At 43.5% G+C, this 18,417-nt stretch overlaps 1 long non-coding RNA gene across 1 annotated transcript in view; it reads right to left on the minus strand.

Annotated features, from left to right (window-relative positions):
- The window catches only part of LOC137526955 (uncharacterized), a 47,172-nt gene that overhangs the window by 24,287 nt on the left and 4,468 nt on the right, over window positions 1-18,417 (minus strand). The window contains exon 2 of the long non-coding RNA XR_011023127.1: window positions 9,797-9,875. This is a non-coding gene — a long non-coding RNA (uncharacterized lncRNA). The remainder of the gene's footprint in view (window positions 1-9,796; window positions 9,876-18,417) is intronic.

Here is an 18,417-nt window from a genome sequence, read left to right on the forward strand (position 1 = left end):
GTAATCCTTTTACAGAACTTTGTATTCCCAGCTAGGAAAGCTCTCTGTACTACTATAAAGTTCACGGGCAAAGACAGATGTCACGAAATCCTGTGATTACATAAACTACCTACTCACTTAAACGTTGTTACACAAAACGATTGTTACAGGTTTCTGACTATAGAGGGTGTAAAGCTCCACGGAAGGTATAAGCGCCATATAAATCCTAACTACCTAAAGACCGCATCACGCCAATGGGCGTGACTGTGGCGGCAGCCCCAGGACCGCCTAATGCCAATTGACGTCAAGTCCTGGGGCCGGCTACTGCAGGAGATTGCGCACAGGCTCCGCTCCGCCTTCAGTCTCCCAACGGTGATCGCTGCTCGGGAGACTGTTAGACAGTGAAAACGCCGTCTTTTTACTTGGTACAGCGCTGCGATCTGCAGCAGCGCTGTACTGGGGACAGCCGTGTGACACGGCTGTCCCCTCTGTTGCTATGGAGGTGATCGGCTGTCACAGGCTGAAGTCTATGACAGCCGATCATGCTGATTGGCTGGCGGGGGGAAGAGAGGGTGGATGATAAAATAACAAAAATAGTAAAAAAATATTGTTAAAATAAAGAAATAAATATTTATTAAAAAAACAAAAAACACCTGGGGAGCGATCAGACCCCACCAACAGAGAGCTCTGTTGGTGGGGAGAAAAGGGGGGAGGGATCACTTGTGTGCTGAGTTGTGCGGCCCTGCAGCTTGGCCTTAAAGCTGCAGTGGCCAATTTATCAAAACATGGCCTGGTCTTTAGGGGGGGGTTAACACTGCGGTCCTCAAGGGGTTAATAAAATGCATTTCAGGTGGCATTTTTGTAGCTACTGCTGTACAGACAGGCTGTATGATATCCATTCACAGTGGACAATGAAGAAACTGCAGGAACTTCCTCTGAAGTTACTGCAGTAAACAAAAAACATTGGGAATTTAGTGACAGACCAAATGAAAATGAAAATGTTATTACTGAAATCCTGCAAAGCACAGTAGTGTCTGCTGAAAGCAAGTGATTTCTGCGTATTATCACTTCTTCCAATGATTTCCATGGCTCCATCCACTGTCCTGAAGTGATGTAATATTGGTCTTGGGTTTATTGGACATGTGGAAGTAATAACCTGCAATTATTTTCTGTTTTAAATAGGCCTGAATCAGGCCTGTCAACTGGATGCACTGATTTGCAGCAGGCAGCCGGTGGTGTGAGTAAGCTCACACAGGCCTGAATTATCTCTGAAGTTATTTCCCAGAGGTTTACGCACCGCCCTACCAGTGTCTTGAATCGGATCTGAACTCAGAACTTCCTCTCTGCACCAAAAGTTCAGCAACTGCATAATAAAGTTCAGCAACCTTTAAAGCAAAACATTTCTTTGATACAGGTGATACAAATCCTGCAATAAATCTGCAGTATGTCTACTTTTTGCTTTCATGGAAGCAGACAAAGGGTTAACATCCTGTACAAATAAGCTGCTATGCTGATGCAGTCAGCTGACACAGCTAAGAGATCAAATTACCGTTGTGAATAGTCAAAGATGAGGGGGGATTAGACAGACTAAACTCTCTAAATACATACAGGGTACATTTCTCTGTGTTTTCCTTCTGTCCTGCGCAAGAGCTCAGGTCCACTTTAATTGATTGGTTAACAATGCTTAACTCAGAATTGGCTGAAATGGCAATGTGTATGAGCCAAAGCTGGAATTACTGAATGTAGTTTTGCTTATAGAGGCACTGTAGTGACATATACTGTATTAGAATGCAGTAAATTATTCAGGATACTCACTTTTATGTTAATTTTTTGGTTTCAGCATCAGAAACACTTCCTATGGGCTGGTGCACACCGAGCGGCTTTTTCAGCGGATCCGCTTGGTCAATGTATCTCAATGGGCTGGGTCACACCAGAGCGGGAGGCGTTTTGCAGAAACGCATACTCCCGGTGTGAGGCATTTTTTGGATTGTGGATGCGTTTCTGCCTCAATGTTAAGTATAGAAAAAACGCAAACCACTCTGAAAAACGGCAGATCAGAGCGGTTTTGCAGCCGTTTTAGTTACAGAAGCTGTTCAGTAACAGCTTTACTGTAACAATATATGAAATCTACTACACCAAAAACGCTTCCCAAAACCGCAAAATGCTAGCTGAAACGCTACAGAAAAATAACAAAAAGCGTTTCAAAATCTGCTAGCATTTTGCGGATCTGCTAGCGGGTTTTGGTGTGCACCGGGCCTAAATCTTTGTATTGCTGTATATTGGTATGAAGCCCTTCCCTTCCCATAATGTGTAGCCTAGGCTGTTTAGCTGTGCTGAATTCTCCTCCCAGAGCACTCTGGGAGAGTAGGTACATTTTAGTGGCCTTGGAGCTCTCAGTAAGGCCTGGTGCACACCAAAAACCGCTAGCAGATCCGCAAAATGCTAGCAGATTTTGAAACGCTTTTTCTTATTTTTCTGTAGCGTTTCAGCTAGCATTTTGCGGTTTTGGGAAGCGTTTTTGGTGTAGTAGATTTCATATATTGTTACAGTAAAGCTGTTACTGAACAGCTTCTGTAACAAAACCGCCTGGCAAACCGCTCTGAACAGGCGTTTTTCAGAGCGGTTTGCGTTTTTTACTATACTTAACATTGAGGCAGAAACGCATCCGCAATCCAAAAAATGCCTCACCCTGGGAGGTTTCGTTTCTGCAAAACGGCTCCCACTCTGGTGTGCACCAGCCCATTGAGATACATTGACCAAGCGGATCCGCAGCCGCAAGCGGCTGCAAAAACGCTGAAAAAGCCGCTCGGTGTGCACCAGCCCTAAACGAACATTCGGCAGAGATGCACTTGACAGTACTAAAGATATCGCCACCTGTGATAAATTTCAAGTCGTAAATCAGGATGAGGAAAGGTTTTATGATGGACAAACAAAACAAAAATTTAGCAATTTTATTAATTACTTTATTTTCACTACGGTTTCTCTTTAAGTATTTTGGGTTTTTTACTACAGTATATACCAGACCAACTTGAGAACCTGGTATGTGAAATGTGAACCACTAGAAAGCGCAAAGTGCTATCGCAATCGCTAGCGATATGTGATAGCATTTCCCAAGCGATTTTGGGAGTGATTTCCCTGCTCCTATATAATTCATCAGCATGGAAACGTTCCCAAAATGCTGAAAGTCCTGCGATTGAGATTTCCTTAATCGCAATTGCTGTAGTGGAATCTGTCCCATCCATTTTCATTGGCAGAGCGTTTAGGGAAATTGCTAGTGATTCAAAGCGATCCCTAAACGCTCAAAAAACACTCTAGTGGGTCCCAGCCCTTAGGGATTCATCATTCACAAAGAGGTACACTGAGGCAAAAAGTTCAGGTTAATGTTTTTTTTCAGGACAGTACTGATCGGGAAAGACTAAAAAGAGAAAACTAACGTATATTTCAGACTAGAAGACGCTCCGGACTATAAGACGCAGCTTGGTTTAGAGGGCAAAAACCACCTGTCCCCCTCTGTGTCTGGTTCCTGTCCCCCTGTGGCTGCCACTTGTCTGCCTCCTGTCCATCTGTGCCTGCGTCTTGTAGTCTGGAAAATACGGTATATATGGTTGGTAACAGTCATCAAAGGGTTTCCAGTGAAATTCATGCGAATCTTGGTTATTATAAATGTCCTCTTTATTGTCCCTTCACAGGGGATCAGTGATTGCACAGGTGAGTTACTCAGGATCATTAATCTTAGGACCCGTTTTCACTAGATGCATTGCTATGCGGAAAGCGCGGCGCATCACAACGTAAGGAAACTGCAACCAGCTCACGTCAATGGAGTCGTTTCCATTGACGCGAATTTACCTACACGATCCGGCGCGATGCGATGTGGGGGAAATTATGGATAGCATGTTGTGGTTTTCTGCAGCACGCATCCGAGTCCCCATAGCTGCCGACGGGAAGCCGCATGACGCCACATCTGGAAGTATGGAAGACAACCGGAAGCACTTGTAGAGGGAGAGGGAGACCTGAAGCTGTATGTGGATATGCAGCCCGGAGCCAGCATTGAACACCGACAGGTAAAGTATACTGCTGGGGCACATTTTACAATGGGGGGGGGACAGCGCAGGGGGTTCCGTTGGGTTCGTCACTTGTCCCAATATTGCGTGCTGTTGCTGCTGCGCACACGATTGAGAATGTCATTTCATCCAGTTATAATAATTAAATCTGATGGTCGATTGGCTGCCAACTCACCTGATGTAAGGCCACCTTAAAGGACGACTGAGGTGAGAAAAATATGGAAGATGTCAAATGTATTTTCTTTTAAACAATACCAGTTGCCCTGGCAGGCCTGCTGATCTATTTGGCTGCAGTAGAGTCTGAATAACACCAGAAACAAACATGCAGCTAATCTTGTCAGATGATCTGACACTAATGTCACAAACACCTGACCTACATGCTTATTTAGTGTTTATGGCTAAACTTATTAGAGGCAGAAGATAAGCAAAATAGCCAGGCAACTGGTATTGCTTAAAGAGAACCCGAGGTGGGATTTAATTATGTTAGTGGGGCACAGAGGCTGGTTGTGCACACTAATACCAGCCTCTGTTGCCCCATGGTGTGCCTCCAGGACCCCCCTGCCCGCTGCTATACCCTCCGCAGTGCTAGCGACACACATCGTGTCGCCAGCACAATGTTTACCTATGCCGTGTCTGTTAGCGCCGCTCCCCGCCTCCTCTGTATCGGCGCTACCCGCCCGCGTCCCTTCCCTCCCACTGATTGGAAGGAAGGGACGCGGGCGGGTAGCGCCGATACGGGGGAGCGGCGCTGACTGACACCGCATAGGTAAACATTGTGCTGGCGACGCGCTGTGTGTCGCTAGCACTGCAGAGAGTATAGCAGCGGGCAGGTCCTGGAGGCACACCATGGGGCAACAGAGGCTGGTATTAGTGTGCACAACCAGCCTCTGTGCCCCACTAACATAATTAAATCCCACCTGGGGTTCTCTTTAAAAGGATATACATTATCCAAATGGCAGCCTCCACATACCTCTCACTTGTCCTATAAGAAGATTGCTTTCTGACTATATGCTGCCAACATTTCCAGTTCAGGCACATTTATAAAAACACATGAAACATTGTTTAATATAAATTATACATAAAAAGGTTTTGCAATATAGACAGGGCCGGCCTTGCTATGAGCGACCTGTGCAGTCGCTCAGGGCGCCATACTCTCAAGGGCGCATGCGCCCTGTCGCCCCTTGCCGCCCCGCTGTCTCCCTGTGTCCTCTCTGTCTATATTTAGAGCAGGACTACAAGAAAATGGCCGCCGATGTCCACAAATGCAGACATTTTCTTGTAGCCTGCTCTAACTACAGATGGAGCGGAGGCGCTGGAGAGAAGAGTGACGTCGGCGCTGTAGCTGGATGTCAGGTGAGTCAGTCTCTGCCCGGCCCGCTGCCACATAAAGGAGGGGGGGTTGCCTGGGGCAAACTACCTACACTGGTGGCAAACTACCTACACTGGGAGCAAACTACCTACACTGGGAGCAAACTACCTGCACTGGGGGCAAACTACCTGCACTGGGGGCAAACTACCTACACTGGGGGCATACTGGGGGCAAACTACCTACACTGGTGGCAAACTACCTACACTGGGAGCAAACTACCTACACTGGGAGCAAACTACCTACACTGGGGGCAAACTACCTACACTGGGGGCAAACTACCTACACTGGGGGCAAACTACCTACATTGGGGGAAAACGACCTACACTGGGGGCATACCACCTACACTGGGGGCAAACTACCTACACTGGGGGCATACTGGGGACAAACTACCTACACTGGTGGCAAACTACCTACACAGGTGGCAAACTACCTACACTGGTGGCAAACTACCTACACTGGGGGCATACTACCTACACTGGGGGCAAACTACCTACACTGCGGGCATACTGGGGGAAAACTACCTACACTGGGTGCATAGTACCTACACTGGGGGCAAACTACCTACACTGGGGGCATACTAGGGGCAAACTACCTACACTGGGGGCAAACTATCTACACTGGGGGCAACTATGCTACCTATATGGGGACAACTATGCTACTTATGGGGGGGGGCAACACAATCCGGTTTCGCTCAGGGTGCTGTGAAACCTAAGGCTGGCCCTGAATATAGAGAATGAATTTACCTGCCTCATGGATCCACAATGTATCATTTCCTCCATAGCACAGATAGTCAATGAGATGCCAATAATTTGATACAGATTTCTGTTCATTTTATGCAAATTTATCTACATGAAAAATGATAAATAAAATGCTGCAGGAGTTTCATTTGTCCATTGTATGTAGGATGCCAATACGATGTAAATAATTCCAAGAAGATAAGGATTATGCTACATTTTATGCAAGGTTGTGCAGCTTAAAAATGGACCAATCAAGTTGAGGCGGATTTTTATTCATTAAGGCTGCTTTCACAGTGGAACGTTACAGGCGCACGTTAGAGCAGCCTGTAACGCAGCCCACCGCACAGTAATGAAAACTCAATGGGTTGTTCACAGTGCCCACGTTGCGTTACATTGTAACGCTGCACGTTCTGGGAAAGTGCAGTATGCTGTGCGCTATACTGGGCTTTAGCTGCCTTAGACTGCTTGCACATGCTCAGTAACTAGCCACATGGCTAATTAATATTCACTGCACTGTGGTGACGTAACCTGGACTCATAGTGTTGTCCAGATCATGAATGGATCGTTCATTTTATCCGGATCTTTTTTGTGAGTCGAATCATCCGGATCATCACAATGAACGATTCGGTTCACAGTGGATGTCTGTCTGGAAGAAACAGGAACATACAGAATGTACAGTGCAGGGAAAGTCGTGTCCTGCTAGTCATTTCACCCCCAGAATGCTTCCCTAGTAAAATGATTCAAATGATTCGGTTCAAAGATCCGGATCTTTTCAATGATCAGATTCGAATCATCCGAATCCTTGAAAAGATCCGGACTTCCCATCACTATCCTGGAGCGGCTGTTCTATCATTATAGATAGAATGAAAACAGCGCACCAAGAGCTGCATAACGCGGCTCAATCTGACGTCCGACTTCAACACCACCATGCGTTGCATTAAGGCCACGTTATGCGATCTTAACGTCCCCTAAAACGCAATGTCTTGGTGTGAAAGAGGCCATAATTCCAAGCTGCATACATTTGCATAGAAAATGAACCCTGCATTGATTTGGAATTATTTGTCTCAGTAAACATCCCCAGTCCATTATGAAGTTTACTATACATTTTGTGTAAATTTGAAATGATTTGCATCTCAATAATCGTGATTAGCCATCAGAAGTCTCCAGCTGCCTGCTTAAAGTGGACCTGAACTCAGAACTTCCTCTCTGCTCTAAAATATACACAACAGCACAATAACCTTCACAGAAAAACATTTCATTGTTACAGCTGATACAAATCCTGCAATCAATCTGCAGTGTACTTCCTGCTTTCATGGAAGCAGACATATTGTTAGCATCCTTTGTTTATAAATTAGCTGTTCTGCCATGGCAGAGGAAATTCCTGAGCTGACACCAATGAGAGATCAAATTACAGAGCTGATTAGTCACAGATGAGGTGAAATAAGACAGGCTTAACTCTCTAAATACATTCAGGGTGCATTTCTCTGTTTTCCTTCTATCCTGTGCAAGAGTCCAGGTCCATTAGCCATTCATCTTCCCTAAACCCATGATAAGCTGTCAATCATTGGGGGGTGGAGGTGGGTGTGGCTTCAGATAACACACAAATCACTCTAATCCTTTCATGCCCATGTGACCAAACAAGCAGTGTTTCATACTGGCTGCATGATCGCAGAAAGCTGCCGATCCATGCAAATCTCTGCAGTGGTGAAGCCAATAGGTTTCTTTTTATCATGAAAAAATTACTTTTCACACTTTCTGTGCACAATAAATCTCAAATAATTTTCTATCAAATGCATATTTCTGAACTGGGGCATAAGGGGACCCTCACACTAACAAGTTTGCTGCAATGGACACTCTTTGGGGCACTGCAAGGGCTTGTTCACACCCAGGGGTTTTTCTGGGTTTTTTAAGTGCCACCGATTTTTAAAGCGCTTGTGCAATGATTCCCTATGAGGCCTCTTGCACACTGCATGCATTTCCGATTCCGATTTCGCTTTTTGATCGGTTTTTACCTCCGATTCAGATTTTTAATCTTTACTCAATGCTGCGTTTTTTGATCCGTTTTTCCGTTGAATGTATTCAGGGAAAATTTAAATTGAAAATCGGAAACGGAATCAGAATCAGAAAACGAATTTGCAGTGTGCAGGGAGCCTGAGAGTGTTCACATATGAGGTGTTCGATTCCGATTCGCTCACCAAAGCGCTGCCTGTACCATTTTTGGGACAATTTGCCTCAATGGAAGGTATAGGGAGATCGCAAAGCGCTTGAAAAAGTGCTTTGTATAGCGATTTCCCCATTGTATTTATTCATTTCCGGGGGAAAGAGTTAGAAAAGTGCTTTACAAAGTGCGCAGGGAGGTGCTAAAAAAATTGCGCACAACAACGCTGGTGAAATGAATAATTCACACCTCATAAGCTGTGCTGTTATGCAATGGATGTTGTTGTTACAACCAAGAACATGCGATCACTCCCTATGGAACCCACTAGAGCGCTTTTTTGAGCATTTAGGGAACGCTTTAAATGGCTAGCAATTTCCCCCCATGTAAATGGAGGTAACAAATTCCACAGTAGCGACTGCGATTAGCAAAATCGCAATCGCAGGACATGCAGCATTTTAGGAGCATTTGTGCTCCAATGTAAAGTATTGAACCGCTGGCAAATCGCTCAAGAATCACTACACATAGCAATGGGTGTGTGATTTTAAATTACTCCAAACTGTAAAAAAAATAATAATGATTTGAATTGACCAATCAGAATTAAAATCACTAATCGCAATCACAATTGCTGGCAAAAAGCTTACACTTTTTAAAATCACTAGCAAAATCGCCATGAAATCGCTTACAAAATGCTAAGTCACAACACTAGTGATCGCAATAGTAATTTGCAACTTGTAGTGGGTTCCAGGCCTGTAGGAGCATTCACACAACAGTGTTTGTGATCGCAAAGGTACTGCATGCATCGCTTTGGGAGCAATCACAAAAAAATTGTGACATAATTGGCAACAAGTCGCAATGGCTAAGGGCTTGTTCACACTAAGGGCATTTTTGCCCTTTTTTCAAGCGCAGGCGATTTTCAAAATCGCCCTAAAAACTCTTGTGCAATGATTCCCTCTGAGAGAGTTCACATCTGAGCAGTTCGATTCTGATCCGCTCACCAAAGCACTGCTTGTACCATTTTCAGGGCGATTTGCCTCAACGGAAGGTATAGGGAAATCGCAAAGTGCTTGAAAAAGCGCTTTGTCACAGCGATTGCGTACGCGTTTTTAAGAATAAATACACTGTCTTTATTCTTTTCCTGGTCAAAGAGGTCACTTCCTGACTTGTGTCAGGAAGTGAATTTAAAAACCGCACTGGAAAAGCACTTAGAAAAGAGCTTTTACTAAAAGCATGGAGAGGGGGAAAAAACGCAGCACAAAATCGCAAAACTCTTGCGTTTGCGATTACAATTTTAGATGTGAACGTGTCATTAGCTGGGGACACTATGCTGCCTGCTCTGTGCTTGCTGGAGGGATACATGACTGACTTTCTAAAGGGGAACTTCTCAGAAATCATGTAACAGCGTACATAGCCCCACCTTTACTAACAATTATATATCCAGAAGGTTAAACTACAAATGTAACATTAAAATGATCTCCAATGAGATTGCACTTACTGTGACTATGCATCGTACATTTCAGCAGTCTGTGGTGAAAGGCATGAGATCCTCATTCCTCATCCAGTTATCTAAATCTCTACCAGAAAGAAAATCAAAAGACACAAAACAAATTAAAAATGAACTGCGATGAAGTAACCCTATTTTTTTCTTTTCTTCACTTTCAGCTCCCTAACCTACCAGCATATGTGACAAATCAGCGTTCAGAAAAGCCTGCAAGAACACTCAACGCATATCCTGGAGAGCACCCCATGAACCCTAATGCTGGGAATACACGTTTCATTTTTGCCTTCGTTTTAGCCTTCGATTCGTTCGGTAAACGAATCGAGTGTTGAAAACGTATGTGAAAATAGTCATAATCCCATTATAGTTTCGATTAATAGACCCCAGAAACAAACGACTAGTGATCGAACATGTTTGATATTATCTCTCTTTATCCATCTAATCGAGCCATTGGTAGGCTTGATGGCTGTTCAGATCGATTATATATTCGTTTATGCCGTCCGTCCCTGTACTACGTTTCGTTTCTTTGCAGCCTTCGATCATTGGAAAAACAAAACCATCAGAATCGAAAAAAAAAACGAAACCGTGGGTGGTGATATTAACCGTACGATCGATTATTTCGGGATCGAAAAGGACAAAAGGCACAATCGAAACTAAGGTTTAAACGAAGGCAAAAACGAAACGTGTATTCCCAGCATAACAGTCCTCTCACATTGTGCATGTTGTACCATCACAATATAACAGTGTCAAATAATTGCACCCTACGACATGCAGTAAGACTTTACAGTGAGGCAGACAGTAAAATGAAAGTATGCTTCACTGTAATGCACATGTTGCCCGGTTAACTCATAGTATGCTGTTTGTTACTGGATCGGAACTCACCCTACCGTACTGCACCATGTTCAATGTGAAAGGAATATCATTGTACTGCCTGTTGTACTTGTGACACAACAGTATTGTCTGATGTACTTGTAATTACAGCCACACAGCATCTGCATATCACTGCCTCCAGCTATCCCCACCACTTCTAGCCTCCGGAGCACCCTTGTTACTTAGTGAAGGGCAGGACTCTGAACACTGGGCACTCGCACAAGTGTGTATCGCGCATAAAAGCTCTGAGGGCCCTTTTCCACTAGCAAGCGTGATCGCAATCGCACTGCGTTTGTGATTGTGCAAGCTGCTTTTTTTTACTGCAATTACGCTGTATAGTCATCAGGAACGGAGCACGATTGTGGCAAGAATTGTTCTGGCCGGAGATTGCCGATTGCATCGGGAAAAAAATTGCGGTAGTGGAAAATGAGCACTGCAATTTACGTGTTATCGCGGTGGTCATTGCAATTGGCAAAACCACTGCAATCTGCATTTTTAAGTGGATTGCAATTAGAGGAAAAGGGTCCTGAGGCTGGGACCACACTCGTGAAAATGACATGCTTTTTTCACATGCAAGATCACATTACAATGGAAGTCAATGGGAGGGTTCACAGTTGAATGCAATTTTCACATGCAGGAAAAAAACAACATACTTTTTGTAACAAGATATCGCACGTCATGTACATCTGACCATTGAACATCATTAGCTGTAGTAGAATAACTCGCAGTTAAACCTGGCAGACAAAGGTGCACAGTGTACGAAAAATCATGTGCGGAAAACCATGTGCATTTTTCGCAAAAGACAAGTGTGATCCCAGCCTGAGGCTAGTTTAACATTATGCACTTTGCATTACACTTCCTGAAAAACATCTTGAAAAACATGGCGTGTAAAAGTCGCATTGTGTTTACCGTGTGCGATCCAATGCATTCAGCAAAGCATACAGTCCATTATGTGTGTTACTGTTAGTGTACTCATCCAGCGCAAAGCATGCTGTGCGGTTTTTCCAATGGAATCTGCTGCACAACACCACTAATGCATAGATGTGAATCTACCATAAAGACTTGTTCACACTGAGGGCTGGTTCACACCAAGAGCGGTTCTGAACGTTTTAAAAAATGCTAGTGCTTTGAAAACTGCTTGGCTAATGTGTATTTCAATGGGCTGGTGCACACCAGAGCGGGTCGTCTTTCCCCCCAAACGCAAACTCGGGGGCTGCAGCATTTTTGAGATTTCGGAGGCGTTTCTGCCTCAATGTAAAGTATAGGAAAGTGGAAAACCGCTCTGAAAAACACTAGATCAGAGCGGTTTTCCAGGCGTTTTTGTTATAGAAGCTGTTCAGTTAACAGCTTTACTGTAACAATATTTGTAATCTGCTTCACAAATACGCTCCAAAAAAACGCTAGGCATGTTTAGGAAACCTCTCATGCCTAGAATCGCTCTGAAATCTGCTCCAAAAACCTCTAGCGTTTGCAGATCTGCTAGCGGTTTTTGGTGTGCACTGGGCCTAGGGAGATTTTGGTCTTTTTTTAAAAAAAATCACCTTTAGGCCCCATTCACACACACAAAACGCTAGTGCTAACGTCAGGAAGTGAAAAAAAATCATCGCTGCACAAAAGCATTTAGAAAAGCCCTTATAAAAGTGCTTTTCTAAGCAAAAATTGCTCAGAAAGAGCTTGGAAAAGTGCTTAAAAAATAGCCCTATAAATCGCTCAGAACTTGCGGTAGCACTGGCGATTTATAATGTGAACAAAGCTTAACAGTATAACAGCACCCCATTGTGATGGGATTATATTGTCCACCGCAACACAACGAATATAGTGTTAGAATAACCTCATAGTTATTCAAGTCACATATGCTAGTAGGTTACGTTTAGGCTGCATTTCCACTTGTGCGGTGCGAATCGCCGCGGTAAAAATTTGCATGCGGATGCGAATTTTGCATGCGGTTCTATGCGAATTTCCATGCGAATTCGCACGAATGACAATGTATGCGAATTTAACCATGGCAGTGCTGGTGTGCTTTTCCATTGTTTCTATGCGAATTCGCATGAAAATTCGCATACCCAAACCTCATGCGAATTTCCTTTTAAATACATTTTATGCGATTCGCATAGCGGTATGCGGTATGCGAATTCTGATGGCTCTGCCATGCGAATTTTTTCTGCACAGAAAAACGCAAAGGAATCCTGACAACTGGAAACAGTCCCATTCACTTGCATTGCTATGCGAATTTGCATGCAAAAAACGCATGTGAATTCGCGATAGTGGAAATGGGCCCTCAATGCAAAACTGTATGCAGCTTTTGCCTGAGAAACTCAAATAAATTTCCTGACAATTTAGACAGCCATAATTCCAGGCCACAAGCATTTTGTCATAATTTGCATGTCATTGACCATCCATCACTAGGCTGCTTTCACAGTAAGACGTTACAGGCGCACGTTAGTACAGCCTGTAACGCAGCCCACCGCACAGCAATGAAAAATCAATGGGCTGTTCACAGTGCCCACGTTGAGTTACATTGTAACGCAGCACGTTTAAAGACAGTGCAGCATGCTATACGTTATACGCGTTAGACTGTTTGCACATGCGCAGTAATGTTGGAGGAGGAGGTCTCCCCTCCTCCTTCGCGGCCAGCCACATGGCTAATTAATATTCACTGCACGCTGTGACGTGCAGTGTTTACTTCCTGGAGCGGCCGCTCTGTGCGGCGATTGGCTGGCGGGACCACGTGATGCGGATCACGTGGTCTCCGCATCTCACAGCACAAAAAAGGCACACCAAGAGCTGCATAACGCAGCTCTAGGTAGCGTCCGCCTCCAGCACCACCAGGCGTTGCGTTAGGGGCACGTTATGCGACCTATAATGTCCCCTAAAACGCAACGTCCTGGTGGGAAAGAGGACTAAAGGTGGCCAACCATGATTCATTTTTTTATTTATAAGATTTTGATCTAGTCAGCGCTGCATAATATGTTGGCGCTTTATAAATACAATAAATAATAATAGTAGGCTAAGTTCACAGTGGGGCGTTGCGTTGTGATGCAACATTAATATTGTAATACAAAATTACAATGCAACCAAAAAATCATAATGCGCAATAACGCTGCAGTAACTTTGCATATAGAAGGTACAGTGAAGCATACAGACAGTAAAAGTATGCTTCCCTGTATCTGTTAATGTGTGTGTTTAGAGGCAACGCACTGCAGCAAGGAGTTACCATAACGCAACATTTACAACACACCGCTAACGTTGCACTGTGAGCGTCACATAGCCTTAACATAGCAGTGCGGTAACCTGCGTTATATGACTTTATAATGCAGGATCATAACGTCCCACTGTGATCCTAAGCTTAGATTATTTTATCAATCCTATCATACACCATTCAATTTTCAAAGCAATCAACCTGATTTTTCCAACACATCCGATCAGTTTTTTTTTTATTGAAAAAGCAGAATAATCAATTGCTTTTTATCAATAGGATAGAAAAGATGATTTCAATTTCTTCTCTATTCGATCATTTTGGTTGAATAAATGGGAAAATCAAACTTTTTGATTGTGCCGTATATGGGCACCTTTATACAGATGTTAAAAGTAAACACAGGCACAGCATCACTGAATAGTTCAGTAAAACGATGTCAGTATTTCCTGCACGTTTTTGGTGTAATCATTATTATTTGCAGATGCAGGGAAAACACAGAGAAACCCCAGAAAGTATGGCTACATCCCTCCAGATTCTGGAGCACTACATAACCCAGCATGCTCTGACCAACTACATCAGAGCTTGCACATCACTAAAAGAAGGGTAGTTCTGTTCCAGTTTGTCAGGAATAACATTGTCCCCCACTCTGTCCCCTCCTGCAGACACCTGTGGCTTTCTCCCTGCATGCACCTGCCTGTCTGGGGGTCACATGGGCGTGAAAGGGCTGCATCTGTACAGCCATGTGGCAAGCAAGGGGGGGGGGGGGAGTGCTCCTCGCAGAACATGAGGGGGTGAGACCACAGCCTGTGCACACTAGCGTTAGCATGACGTCACCGCCCTCTGCACAACCTCAACTGTGTGCCTGGAATGTGACTGTTTACTTCAGAGAAGGGGTCACTTCAGAGTGAGGAGAGACAGAAGCTGCCTCCAGCTCGCTAAGCTTTGCCCTCTGTGCGCAAAGAAACACGTCATTAACCCTGTAGGGCCCAAGGCATAGACTTCCAGACAGAGCATCACTCCTAAGAGAGTCTTGGCTAGCCAGCAGCCCTCCTTTGGAAATCAGAAAGGTGGTTTAGCAAACGGGAGGGTCCATTAAGAAACTGGTTGGCTGGTCTGTTTTATATGGTGGGAAGAAGACTAGAAAATAATGATAAAAATTAATAAAACTGCTTCCTATGCATACATCATACATACATAATAAGGGGGGGGGGGGTGATTCCAGGAGGGGAAGTACATACAGCACTGATAGATCTACAGAATAAAGATCAGATGCAGTGGGGCAAAGTTACCAAATAGCAACATGTAAAGGGACTATCATGGCTCAGCAGATTTTTCAATAGTGGTGCAATAAGTATTATTGAAGCAGATCTGGTACAATAGTCAGACTGCTCTAGTTTTCATCGATTTTGCTCCCATCTTCCTATCACTGGTTCTATCAAACTGCCCCAGTAACCCCAATTAGCGTCCACTCACAGCAGCTTCATCGAGATACCATCATCAGGCTCGTACACACACGTCCACACACGTCCAACTAAGTGCACCACCAACTCCGCGACATGACCGACCCCACAACAAACCATGTATACAACTTGTACTTTGCACGCACTTACCAACTATACAACCAACTCATTACATACTGCATGTGCAAACGAAAGGTCAAACTGCACGATATGGTCGCATTCAAAACAAACATATGACACTTAATCGATTTGTAGTCATATGGCCAACTGCACAATATCAGCCCAACAGTCATGTGAGTTGATCTGCCAGATAATTCAGCAAATCGCCTGTTATAATAATATATAATAATATAATAATAATAATATAATAATAATAATAATAATAATAATAATAATCCGAACATTTATATAGCGCTTTTCTCCTGTCGGACTCAAAGCGCTCAAGAGCTGCAGCCACTGGGACGCGCTCAGGAGGCCACCCTGCAGTGTTAGGGAGTCTTGCCTTGAACTCCTTACTGAATAGGTACTGACCCTAGCCAGGATTCGAACCCTGGTCTCCCATGTCAAAGGCGGTGCCCTTAACCAGTACTCCATTCAGCCACTATCACTATTCAGCTAACTACAGTTATCAGGCGTTCGGCTAGTCGTTTGCCACTTGTACACACACCCGGTTGTCGTCCAACAGACCGAAATCAGACAATAATCGGGGGATTTGTTGGATGTGTGTAGAAGCCTTTATATTGATATGCCTGTAGCCTCTTAGTAGCCTCTAGGAGAAATTAAGGACCTTATCCAATTAACTTTTCCTCTTGAGTTTTCTCCCGGGATATAATTTTATAGCTAACCGATAAAATAGTTTTTAAGCACCTAACAATTAAAAAAGTAGGTCAAGAAAAAGTTTCGTCAAACGTTTTTTTGAGTATTTTCTTTCATGCTGGGAGCTTTAAATATATTTTATTGATAAGGTTTGAAAATATCTCCTTAGAGAAAACATAAGAAAAGTTTATAGATTATGGGCCACAGTATGGGCCACACTGTGTTATGCAACTAAAGTGAAAGCAGTGAAGCATCACTTTTAGCAGCTGATAAGTGTCCGGCTTCTTCCTCGAGAATGATGGGGATTGTTTCCTGTTGCTATTGGTTACTGCCTCCAGCCCTGCTGCTGCATTCCCTGTATCCCTGCTAGTGCAGTGATGGATGCCCCCAGCCAGCGATAGCCCTGCACATAATATGGGCTAATAGATGTCTAGTGCCTATTGCAGGGGCCGGCCAGAATAATTAGCACATATGTTCTAAGTGGATGATAGTTTTTGTGAGCAATAAAGCAATTACCCATTGCCCGGGCTGACAGTCCCTCTAACTAAACTCCAACCAGCAGTTAATTGGAAAAGTCATTTTATCTCCATTGTCTCCAATTAGTCTTGCTAAACTACTACACCCAACTAGCTGTATTCAGGCTAATTTGACTATCTCCATAAACAACAAGTTGTATGATCGCACAGACCAGGGGCGACGAGGTCTGCTGGCCGCACAGTCACAGGACAATTTGAGGAGGTCCGTTAAAAAAATGCTATATAATGTGAGTAAAGTATGAAGAAATGTCCATATTGTTAACTATATAACATGATACAGTCTCTGGGGGAGGGGGGATATGAAACTTCTAAAATAGTAGAATCCCTTTCTATATTAAACAAAAAGTGGTCCACTATATCAGAAGAATACTATATCAGAATCGGTCATAGTTTGTACAGATGCAGTTGCTGGAACCTGAGGACTACAGAGCTTACTATACCTAGAGGTTACTGACTGTATCTGAGTTCACTATAACGAGATTCTACTGTAATAATCTCTAATAGATACTGAGATATATATATATATATATATATATATATATATATATATATATATATATATATATATATATATATATATATTCCACTAGTAGTTAGGGGGTAGCACTGATCAATTGAGGAACCCCAGGGAAATATAAACTGTAAAAGTTGCTGTCGAAGTTTTTTATTTTTGGGTTGCCTTGCCTATTATTCTCCCCATTGCTGCATCTGTGCTCGTATATTGCAGGTACTGCTGTAGCTGTGAATCATTAAGTGACCTTTAGGCATTTTCCCCTTAAGAAGATCTTAGCAATTTTTCACATACACAACTATCCCATAGGATTAAAATATATATAGTGAATTAAAGTTCCCGGGGAGCTGGGGAAAGGGGATTGTCACCTTAGTAACAGTATTCTCTTGAAGGAATTTGTGGCCATCCCGGACAGATCTGACCAGCCAGGCTCTGACTGAGCAGCAGACTCTACCAACAACCTGTGAACCTGAAGAAAAACACAAAACACAGTCAGCAGCCCTTCTGCCCCTGGTCAGTTACCCCCACCCTGGGCACTAACTGTCCCCATCACTATAGCGCCTCATAGGAGGAGCGCAAATACAGAGGGGACCTGTCTTATTGCAGATCAGAAAAACCTTCACACATCAGCTGATAAAAAATAATAAATTATTCATACTGGCGGCAACAAAAATAATACACTAAAGGGAGGGGATATGTATAATGTGTTATGTTACATAAATGTATAATGATTTAATTCTAAGTTGTGTAATAAACAAAAAAGCAGCTTACAAAAAGTTTACTGAAATATTATTAAAGTGCACAGAAGAGACAGATGATTGGTAGTTGGATAATAGATAGATAGATAGATAGATAGATAGATAGATAGATAGATAGATAGATAGATTTTTTTCAAGATTAATGAGCCCTAAAAGAGAATTCCTAAATTGCTTTGTAGATGTATTTGCACCTTATAAAGAATAGGGGCATTTTGGTGAGATCCAGAGGTTTTTTTTCCTATTAAGGGCGATTAGATGGTGCCTATTCAGAGTTGCTGATCCAGAGAGAAAATGGGAGTAGATAAAAGAGGACTTCAAGTGACCTTCTCGTCTCTTTCACACCAACCTGAGGCTGGAATAGCCCAGAGATTTTACAATAGAACTCTCCATTTCACACTCTTAGGACTGGGCTGAAGGGTTAATGTTTTCTTTCACACATACACACATTATAGCACACAAACCACACACACA

The sequence above is a fragment of the Hyperolius riggenbachi genome, chromosome 1 (genome assembly GCF_040937935.1).
Source record: "Hyperolius riggenbachi isolate aHypRig1 chromosome 1, aHypRig1.pri, whole genome shotgun sequence".
NCBI classification, from domain to species: domain Eukaryota; kingdom Metazoa; phylum Chordata; class Amphibia; order Anura; family Hyperoliidae; genus Hyperolius; species Hyperolius riggenbachi.